We start from the raw sequence: 9,922 nt of genomic DNA, 5'->3' as shown, positions 1-9,922 counted from the left end.
CAGCACATCACGCATGGACCTGAGAAACTTGGCAGGGTTGCATGCAATGTAAAGCAGTCTGTCACCTCTGTATGATGTCTGTGCTGTAGAAAAATCCAGATTATTAAATGAAAGGCTTTTAGTCTCCGGCAGTGCTTTGACTCCTGCCGACCTCAGTGTGCTTTTTGAATTTTGAGCGTGCACGTCCGAAATATCCTTATAAAGTGCTTTTGATTTTGAAGAAGTTTCTTGATTAAAGATTCATGGGCTGGCAGAATAGCTGATGAGCTCGCTAGCCCTGGGGGCAGCAGTAACTGGGACAGGTAGTTAACTGTTTCCTCCCAATGGGGTGTGCGCGCAGCCTCACGCTAACTGCAGCAGGGCCTGCCCTTTGCGTAGCCTGGCAGAGCACTGGGCATTGCCAGCCAGGAGATGTCTTAAGGTCCCCAGGTCCATGCGGCAGCAACTTATTCAGCCCAGGGTTTGAATTTGCACTCTGAGACCTGTAATCAGTGCTTAATTTGTAAAAAAAATAGTAATAAGTGCCAGGGCTCTAGTCAGGAGGCCACTGAAGCTTGCACCATATATTGCTCCTGCTATGCTGCCAGTGACAGTAAAAACACAACTACTAACCATCACACTCCTAGAAGTGTGACGTCCAGACTATTCCAAGTCCCAAAACCTATAAGAATAGCTGTGGCAGCAGGTATTAGTCAATTTTAATGTATATTGAATAATTAAACAACTGTTGTTGTGCTCATCCCTAAATCAGACAAACAGTGCCACCATGTGGCAGACTGTCATAAGTGCCAGTGTTCACAATTAAGTGCTGGTGTTGAGCACCAGAAACCACTGGCTCAAATTAAGCTGCCTGTAGTCCAGATTTTATAATGGGATAAACCGGTACACAAGTCTCAGAATTCAAAGCGAAAAATCTAGCTTATAAGCTACTTGCATGGGTCTGGGGGCCTGGGAAACTTGGGAGCTATGGATACGTAAAGCTAGTGAGAGAATGTAGAGCAGGCAATGAGGGCATTACCAGCAGTGAGAGTAGCAACGGCTATGAGTAGGGTGACCACATGGCTCCATGTTACCAGGACACCACTTTTCCATTCCTGGACTTTGCTTTTGCTTATCATAGTTATCATGTGCGTGGGTCAAATTGCCTCGATTAAAATAAACCAAGACTACAATTCCCAGAATGCACTGAAAATGTAAAAGCAAAGTTCAGGAATGGGAACTTACTGTCCAGATGACATCTGGTCACCCTAGCTGTGAGGTGAGTAAGACCACTGACAGAACTAGATGTATATAGGGTAAAGTGAGTGTAGGAAGGGCATGTGTGGAGAAAGCTAAGTTGGCACAAAGCAGCAAAAGTTAGTAGACAGTGAGGACTGAGGAAGCAGTGAAGACACTGAGGGATGAGAGTTTATTGAGAGTGCGAGGGTTTATGTCAGTAGTGAGAGCAACTAGGACATTGAAAGCATTCAGTGTTGTGAGGGCAGTGACGTGAAGGCATTGTGTGCACTCAGTTTCTAGAATTTCTTTAATGACCCTATCTGCCTGGTCTTATTTTCTGATTGGCTGATGCCGCATGACGCATGTCATGTATGCACGCCTGGACATAAATTGCCTTCTCAATAAAATGCTTTGTTACGTTCTTGCCCCCAGCCTCCATGTAGGAAAGTCAGATTTTTCTACCCAAACCTCTCTCAAACCACCCATTCACCTGGCATGGGCGTATGCCACTGTTGACTGACATGTTATGTCTAATATTTGTACTTCTATTAATCTACTTCTATGATAAAACCGGAGAAAATGCTTAGATCTCGCGAGCACAAACATAAACCAATTAGCCTTTAAATGTGAATGGAGCAAAAAAAAAACAAATGAACATTTAATTAAAATTCCTATTTGTATAGCGCAAACGTATCATCTCTAGGGCTGTCCAGGCGCTAGGGGGCCGTCAGGGAGATTAAGTGAGCTATTGCCCAGATTCACATGATGCTGAGCTGAGCTGCCGCCGGGGATCGAAAAGTGCAACCGTGCTCTGGAGTCAGCCACTCTGGCCACTGTGCCACACCGCTCCCATGATATATATACTATCAAGCCACCTCTAACTGTGGGTTCAGGTGTAGCGTGCAACTCATGACACAATGATCCAATGCCTCACCAGAGGTAGTAAGCACTAGATATATATATATATATATATATATATGCTTTGTAAATGTTTCTTTTGTATGCCCATGAGGTCTGCTCTGCGCTACAGTACATTATGCACATAATAAAATAATGTTTTTTAGTACTGGGGTTCTCATGCATAGCATGAGTAGCCTCCATGCTACATCTCCCATGGAAAATAGGGGCTCGCGACAGCTGGAATCTCTGCCACAAAGGGCGCGTGAGCCTTACAGACTTGGCTTTGAAAAGTTTTTCCAAGTTATGACACATCTGCTTAATTGACGCAAGGCCGATGAGAGACCCCGCATATTGACTCCCACACCATCACGCGGTCCCTTTCATTTCACTAATGCTTTCCTGGTCTCTTGATCTGCACTTGCTGCATCAGAGGCCTCCTGCCTCTCCACTTGATTACTGCCAGCATGAGCACATCTGCAGCCCTGGAGACCTCCAAGGCTCTAATGCCATCAAAGAGTCCACTTGTCTCCAGGGCTCTGGGAAGAAGTTGTTCCCCAGACAAGCATGTGCAAGCAGTTCTGCGCCAGGAGCTACTCTCCTGCTAAGAGGGGCAAGCTTCCAAAGAGATGCCAACATTGGCACACGCTTCAACCCCTGGTCACCTGGGCAATCACTTCGATTCTTACATATTGGCTATGTGGCTACCATATGGCCACCAAGAACACAAATGAGACGTCTTAACCTCTTCGATGCTCATGACGAGCCCAGCTCATCATGAGTCACGGTGGAGCTGTGCTCATGACGAGCTGGGCTCGCCATAACGGCTGCGCGCCGCCCACGCGCGATTAATTCCCGCCTGTGCGAGCGAATTAATCAGTGGGCGGGGTTGTGACGAGCCCAGCTCATCATGAGCACTGCTCCACTGTGACTCATGAAGAGCTGTGCTCGTCACAAGCACTGTGGTGCCGTGCTAACCCCCCTGCCCCACCGCACCGTGGGGGAATTACCCCCGCAGCGAAGGGGTTAAAAGATAATGTTGTAGCTCATAATGTTGTACACCCACAAGGTGTGGTGCCAGAGTAGTGCCGTCAACATATCATCTGGCATAACAATAGTGCGCTAAAAATTACCCATTAAAATATTGTCCATCGGAGTTAATCAAAAAATCTACACCAAGTGAGACAATATTTTTGTAAACAATATTTAAGACACAATATTTCTGTTAGATGATATGTCTGTATACGATATTAAAACATACAACAGCTCAGTTTTTTCACGCTAGACAAGCATCAAGAAGGTTTTGGACCCGTTCACAGCATGGAATTAATGACCCACTTAGGTTATCAATTGTATTGTATTGTGTTGCAATTGCATTTATAAAAAGCATACTATCCCTTATGGGGTGTCATGGCACTTTTACAGGGAGTAGCACCCTACTTCGAAACCCAGAAAGGATAAGTTGTGAATTTGTATAGTGAAATATGAAAATTAGTCAGTTATTTGGATTGAGAAGGATAGTGGAGGGATAAAAGAGGGAAAAGGTTTGCATTTATATAGTGCTTGCTACCCCATATGAGGTGTTGAAGTCCTTTTTCGGCAAGTAGCACGCTACTCTGGAACCCATAAAGGATTAGTGGTGTATTAGTATAGTGAAATGTGAAATTAATTTGAGTGGAGGACGCAAGGCTGTTATTTGGATTGAAAAGGATAGTGGAGGGATAGAAGAGGGAAGGTTTTAGAAATAGTTTTTTGTTTTTGTTTTGGAGCTCATAGCAGTAGGAGGAGGCTTGGGATGTGTAAAAGGGAGATGGAGGGGGAAGAGTCCGATGGAAGGGTTTAGAAAGGCTTGTTTTGGGGGATCAGAATAGTAAAAGAGGCATGAGCTGAAGTCAGAATGTTCTTTCTCCTGGTCCTGGCAGCTGACTTTGATTTATTCGATCATAACATCCTACTGACTCCCTTCACAGGTACAGTCATGAGGTGGATCAAATCCTTTGTGTCAGGAGGATCTAACTCAGTTGAATTACCACCTTTTTCCTCCACAACAAACATTTTAAGCTCTGGTGTCCTTCAAGATTCAATACTTGTCTCTGCTCTTTTGTAACCTGTATAGGCGTGCCCTGTCATAGTTTCTTTACCAGGCTGGAGGTCGATGTTACATGTACGCTGGCGATACTCAGCTTATCTTCAGTCTACAAGGTGCAAACACATCAAATTTACCACTTCAGTGTATTACTCCCCTGGCAGAGGCCTTTTCCATCTTGCACTTGTGGATGGCAAACCACTTCCTGAAGTTAAACCCTACAAATACGGAGATATTGCTCACGTCCTCAACAACAAAAGGAATAGGCAGGTGTTGTCAGATAAAATTGGTCCACCTCCCAATCCTACACAGGTGGTGTGTAACTTAAGGGATTTATTGGACAATACTGACTCACTGGGTGAATGTGGCTCGCACTAGTTTTGCACATTTGTGCTCTCTGAAAAAGATTTTCCGGCTAACTAATTCTACACTTTATATAACAGTTATAAATGCTCTTATTCAGGTAGGCAGAACTGTGCTCATTTTGTTTTGGACAGCTCCAGCTGAAGTCCTGCATCGTTTACAGCTGATCCGAAACATGTCTACCTATGGATAAATAAGCTGTGCAATGCTGCAAAATCTGTGGCAGCACTATTATTCTGCTATTTTGTCACCTCAACAAAGATTAATACTGTCCTGGTAAAAGTATCCCAACCATTACCGCCATTTTAACCCTTCATTACAAAAAAGTGTGCCACCACAGACTGGCATCAGCCTCATACAAATCAGCCTTGGTCTTGCTTCAATAGGAACAGCACAGCTCATGAGCGGGTGACCCCAAAGGAATACTGATGAACAGGGGACCACAAGAGCGACTAATAGACTAGCTCCGTCTTCAGCTTTGATTAGTCTTCAGAATATTCCGAGGGCATCATCATGTCTGGGGAGTCAGTACCTCTTAAGTGTTGTTTTAGCACAGGGGTGTCCCAATAGTTGCTACAGGGGGACCTGATACAAACAGATTTCGAGGGTGCCTGCATATGAGAAATTAACGTGCATTGAAACTACATTTTCTATTTACATGTTTATCCTAGAAATTTTGCATGGATCCAACTCCCTTGGACCTGAGATGGGAACCACTGCTTTGGCCTAACCTTGTTGTCTTTTAGTTGTGCTTTTATCCAATCGCTCTGGCAACTCTAAAATGAATGTGCCATGTTTTTCTGGAAGTCTGATGACAACAGCCCACCAGCTGACACAACTCTGAAGTCAAACGTGTTTTCTAGTTCCCAAAATGCTGTTTTTCCAAAGGTTTTGTATGTGGCCGTGCTGGGGGAAAGTGAGCCCCTTTATCTCGCGCAGGTGACATTTGTCCCGGCGCGCGCAGGTGGGCGGCGGAGATAGGCGCCCGGTCCAGCCGGCTGCCCTTTCCGGCTCCGAGATAAGGCGGTCATCTCTTCCCCCCTCGTGTTCCAGACCGCGTCGAGCAGACGCGCGTGACCGGGGCGGGCTGCGCATCTTAATTCAGGGCTGCCATGGCAACGCCGAGGGATGCTGGCGCCGCTGAAGGGACCAGCCCCGGCCCTCATCCTACATAATGGCAATGATGCAGCTTGAAGTTTACCATACTTGAACCAAGGACAGAAGTAGGTGCATGTGTAGTGCTGGGCCTACTACAATACAGTTCTGGGTAGGGATTACCACATCTTGACCATCAAAAACTGGGACATTTTGCAAAAATAGAAGAAGGACTGCAATTTTATATCAAGGTTGCTATGCAGAATGGCAACTCTTATCGACATAGGAACACAGAAAAAACACTAAGAAAATAAATAAAATGTACTTTCTAAAACCAGCAGCATACCTGTTAATTAAATTGCTTACTTATACCAGCTGCTAACTACCACAACTTGAACACCCAATAAGTGCCTCTCAGGGGTTTTTTCTGAAGTTTTTATACAGGGCGAACTTGACCCAAAGGTGTCAGGTATCAGAGTGCTTTACATGAGCACTATTTGCATTACACAAGGAAACATTATATATATGTTTTTGTTAGGCACGGGGAAGATTAAGTGATTCGCCCAGAATCACAGGATGTTGAGCGTCACTGCCGATACACAGATTTGAGATCGACCACCCTAACCGTTAGGCTACATCCTCTCCAATCTCTTCAGTCGACCCCCTCTAAAAACCAGGACATGAGCCAAAATTGCCGAAATCTGCTGGGACAGCTGGGGAAAATTCAGTACTATCCGGGTAAATCAGGGACACCTAGTCACCCTAGGCCTTGGGCATGGGTGCACTGGGCCCATGCCCGGGGCGCCAATACTCCGAGGGGCGCAGCCGGGAGCCGCCTGACTTCATGTCATGCAAACAGCAGCTCGTCCATCCCACGTGGTCTCAATCGGTCCCATTAAAGACTTTGTAATCAGCCCTTAATGTACCTCAGCGTAATTGTTAGCACCCCATCAACCCTCTGCCCTCCTTGCATCTTCCTCACACCCTCTGCCGTCACACCGCAACAACCCCTGCCCCCACAACAAACACCACATTTTATTTCCATTCAGGGCGCTGTGCCGGTAAATACGATTTAGGGGCGGCCCTAGTTCTGGGAGCACCAAACAAGCTCACTATGTGTGGTGGCTCTCGACAGCCAGAACCCCACCGGGCTGGAGAGGGACTAATGCAGAACAATAATAACCAGGAAACAGGAAAAGTCTAGGACTCCAGTTACATGCAAGACTGTCAGCACAGCTGCTAATTTGATGAGGTTTATAAGATCCCTCGTGGGCCTCTATTGGACACCTTTGCCTGAGACTGTAGTTGCAAACCCAGTGAACGTCGAAGTCAAGGGAGCAGATGAATGTTCGAGGATGACCCCAGTGACGGTGGTGAACTGGACTGCAGAGCACAGCCTGGCTCGATGCATTACCATGTTCTGCAAGGGTCATGGTGCAAGAGAAACAGTGCTGAGGAAACAACCTCAACCCCTTTGAGAGCAACAGAAGTTGGTGGAACAGTGGCTGGGTGATAAAATAATCACATTGGACTGAAAATAGCAGCAAAGGATGTATGAATGCACTATTGCTGAAAAAAAGGTGGGAAAACCTTAAGGCGGTAGTTGTGTTACCATGTTCAGGATCAGGTATATGACAATTAAGTGCCTGATTTAATGTTTGATGGGTGACCTGCCCACCTCCTGGGTCCACTGAGACTAAGGCCCATAGCGACACCCCACTCGACAGAAGACCACCCGCCATATTGAGAGGACCCCCCTTGTCCACCTTCAGTGCATCATCCGGTGCAGTGGATGGACTGAAGGCATAGGTAAATGCAGAGGGGGACGCCATGTTTGTTTGGTCTGCTCAGCCTTTATACTAGTATACTTTGCAGGAGTAGTTGCCACTAGCATCCTGAAGGGGAAGGGTCATCGCAGTTTTTCCGTGGTCTGTTTCAGTAGTGCAATAATACAGAATTACAAGTCGGATGCAGCTCCCTGCCCCCTCTCCCTTTGCTGCCTCTGTTATTGTGCACTTCAGAGAAGGCATTAGATTACAAATCTCTATTATCAGGACATCATGTTCCAGCACTTGGTATTCCTTAAACAACCCTGTACATCCTGGGTGTTGTAGTCTTAGTTCATCTCAATTAAACCAATTATATTGATACTACAGATTTCGATTTTTTGTAAAATGGAAAATTGGACTGTAGTAGGCAGTGCTTAATTTGTGAAAACATAACTGCTGGAGTGCTTGTCAGGAGGCCCCCAGTGGCGGCTCCTCCGCTAAGGTGGAGGAGCATCGCTCCACTGCTCAAAAGGAAAAATAAAATGATAATAACATATCATTAGAATCATTTTATTTTTCCTATTGCAGTCAGTGGCGGGCGGGGCTGGCCAGAGCAGGGGGAGGAGTGGTTTGCACTCCCTAAGTGCGCATGACTGTTTGGCCAGCCCTCTTGGGCCGGCCAGACAGTCATGCGCACTTTGCATGTTCTCCATGCAGGCTGCAGTACACAGCCTGGTGAGGAACATGCACAGGCTCTCTGTCCCTGTCTGAGCACTGAACCACAGGACCCATACCAATCACAACCCTGCATTGCAGCATTGTGATTGGTTATGGGGAGCCTGTATGGCCGGGTCCTTCCTGCTGCCAGTCGGGACAGGAGATAGGAAGAAGGAAGATAAAGAGGACGGAGGAGAGGCCGTTCCAGGTAAGACCTTTTTTTCCTTTTTGTTTTCATTCCACTCCGCCTCACCATCCCCGTCCAGTAGCAGCCGCTACTGGAGGCCACTGACAATAAAAATACAACTACTAAGCATCACCACTCCTCCAAGTGTGACAGTTCAGAGTATTTCAGGCTCCCAAAGCTATAAGACTGGCCTGGGCGTCAGGTAGTAGTCATTTTAAAGTATATTGAATTAACAAGCAACTGTTCTTGTGCTCATCTCTAAATTAGACAAACAGCGCCACCATAAGGCAGACTATCATAAGCGCAGGTGTGGACAATTAAGTGCTGGTGTCCAGTACCGGAAACCACCGGCTCAGATTAAGCAACGGGAGTAAGGTGCTCCAGATGTCAAGGAATATGCATGGCAGAGGTCCCATGGGCCTCATTTAACTTGCTTTCATTTCAAATACTCACTTGTAATAGAATCAACCAATGCCACATTATATCACGAATATAACAAGAATACAGTGGTTCAGGAAGTTTAAAATTATAGATAGATAGATAGATAGATAGATAGATAGATAGATAGATAGATAGATAGATAGATAGATAGATAGATAGATAAATAGGCAGATAGATAGATATAAACACACACACACACACAAAGTGAAATAAAACATCTTTTAGCACCCAAGGTTCTGATGTTTCGAAACATCAACAATCCTGCCAATAAATCCTTCGAGGTATTCCAAATGAATCAATCACTCTAAAGCCAAGCGTGAATTGTCGACGTATCGACCCGATCAACTATAAGAGGGTCTCATCAGGGCTAAGGCCACCTGTGTATGGACCGCTGTATTGATTCTGGTGGCATGTGTAAACACTGCTAATGTATGCAACGCCTCCAGTTCAATAATCCTTCATGCGTAAAAAAAACGATATAGAAGAAATGGTTTGTCCAAATACTTTTAATGCGTGGATCAATATGGAATGACGTCAAAACTAAAAAGATCCCTACCTGAAATGATATGTGGATCATGTGTTGTGTAGTGTAGTGCTACCCAATATTGGTACTTATACAGCGATTATTCTGACACCAGTTGCAATGGAATTGACATAATCAAAACGGAACACTCAAAACAGGAACAATATATAAAATAATTCAGATTTTATTCCTAATTAAAAAAAAATGATACAGAAAATTTTACACAGTTAAAAACCGAGTTAAAATTGCAATTGATCCTGACCCCAAAGACGGAAGAGCAGGGAGCCCACAGTATTTTAAACAGATTTTATTTACTTCATTGCTATTACAAGTCTGCATACTAAACCAGTTGGTTGGCCATCACATATAAGACATTACTATACAGACTGCGGGCACAATCACGGCTCACCTGTATTAATCATAAAACAAAACTTGTTTTTAAAGGATCTTCAATTTATATCCCCTACTACAACCGTGGCTCCTACGAACGCATTATGATGGCATAGTACCATATTAAAAGGTTATTTCCACCTGTAATTCTGTAGAAGGAAGGCAAATCTCCCAATTGAATAAGGGTTGATGACTTTCTTCCTAGTACTACAATAGAAAACTCTGTCCTGAAGAAG

This window comes from Lissotriton helveticus, chromosome 12 (assembly GCF_964261635.1).
Source record: "Lissotriton helveticus chromosome 12, aLisHel1.1, whole genome shotgun sequence".
In the NCBI taxonomy this organism is placed as follows: Eukaryota; Metazoa; Chordata; class Amphibia; order Caudata; family Salamandridae; genus Lissotriton; species Lissotriton helveticus.
Note: the sequence above shows the minus strand (reverse complement) of the source record.